Raw genomic sequence first — 1,958 nt, forward strand, 5'->3', positions numbered from 1 at the left:
CGCGCACACACACACACCATGATTATAGAATGGCCTCGTCTGTCTGTGCTGATATTTTGCAAAATTATTTCAACACATGACTAAAACCTAGCTAATAGTACTAGGTCAGCTTCCAGATGCCAGCAGCTGCTTTTTTTTTTTTTTTTTTAAATAATTTTACTTATGTGTGGCTGTGCTAAGTCTTCATTGCTGTGCAGGCTTTTCTCTACCTGTGGTGAGCACGGACTTCTCTTTCTTGCAATGTGCAGGCTTCTCATTGAAGTGGCTTCTCTTGTGGAGAATGGGCTCTAGCGCTTCAGCAGTTGCAGCATGCAGATCTTCCCTGATCAGGGATGGAACCTGTGTCTCCTGCATTGGCAGGCAGATTCTTTACCACTGAGCCACCAGAGAAGCCCAAGGAGCTGTTTCTCTCTTTCTCACAACCCACACCCACGTCTAACTTTTATCAGTCTGCTTCTCCTCTTAGGATGCTATTCTGCCTCCCCCAAACAACTCCACAAAACCCCATCTTTTCCATGAGGTTTTCCTAAATACTTCTTTCTCCATTAGATTATCTTTTCTGAATGCATCTAAAAGTATTGGTTGGCATACCACAATTTAGTACTCACCTGTGTTCTTTTTTTTTTAATCTATTATTTGACTGGGCTGAATCTTAGTCGCGGCATGAGGGATCTTCTAGTTGCTAACAGAACAATTTACTTGAGACATGTGGGATCTAATTCCCCCACCAGGGATGGAACCCAGGCTGCCTGCATTGGGAGTGTGGAGTCTTAGCCAAAGGATCACCAGGGAAGTCCCCTGTGTCCTATCTTGACTTGTTTCACATGTATTTTTCTTCTTAGTAGGTTGTAAACTGACTACAACAGTTTAGGGGCAGGACAATTTCTCATACTTCAGGATCCCCCAGAAATGAATGCCCGCTGACGTGAAACTAAGGACTGGTCTGAGGAAGGGAGAGGGGGCATCTTGCTTCAGTAACACAGCTCTGAAAACACAGCTGCAGGGAAGATGCCATCACCTTGCGCTTTTCCGTTGTCTGCCATTTCTAACACCCTGAGCTGATCTTCCCATCAAGAAACCATTTTCCAGTTTTTCTCTTGGAGCATTCCTTTCTTTCCAAGAGTTGTTTGTGGTTCTCTACCTGTCTGAAAGCTCCTTTAGTGCACTATCTACCACTAACACATTTTTGTCTCTGCTTGCTCTCCCAAAGCACCTGGCATGGGACAGCCGGTGGAACCAAAGAACCAGAAGTTCCCAACACGCAGTTCCGCCTGGATCGAGGCATAAAGTGGGATGTATCCTAACTGTCTCCTCTCGGGCCAGATAGGACACCGATGAAGCTCACCACAATGGCCCTTGGCTGAAGTCGGGGGCACAAGACCTCTCAGCCCAGGCAGTTAGCTTAGCCGCACTCTCTCCGGTCCATCATCACTGCCCTAGGTTACTCCTGAGGAGGACGCTAAGCAGGCTTCGGGAAACTTTAGTTAAAAGCTGAGGGCTTCAACTGTTCTCCATAGACAAGCTGAGTTTCGGCGGAGCTGGAGAAATAAGAACTAATTGACATCAACCGCAAAGCCAGCCGACAGACACAACTTAATTTCCCCCGCCAGGATGTGGTTACTTTCTACGAAGCCGCCTCACGCCAACTGTAGGGATCAGCCAATCACAAAGCCCGAGAGGGCGTGGTCACCAATTAGAAGGTAGAGAGGTGGAGCCGAAGTTTTGATTGGCATCTAGTCTAGGGGGTAGGGTGGGGCTAGAGGCCTGGCAGCGTGGCGTCTGAAGAGGCTTCAAGTCGGGAGGTCCAGCGCTGACGGCCATCTTTACTTCTGGCAGGTCAGCTGACTTGGACCAGCTCCGAGCCAACTTGTAGGCGGTATCCCTTTTCTCTAGGGAGCGGTGAGGCTCTGCCTTCACACACTTCCCATCCGTCCGCGCGCGCCCCCGCCTTCCCGGTG

This window comes from Bos taurus, chromosome 15, assembly GCF_002263795.3.
Source record: "Bos taurus isolate L1 Dominette 01449 registration number 42190680 breed Hereford chromosome 15, ARS-UCD2.0, whole genome shotgun sequence".
Classification (NCBI taxonomy): Eukaryota; Metazoa; Chordata; class Mammalia; order Artiodactyla; family Bovidae; genus Bos; species Bos taurus.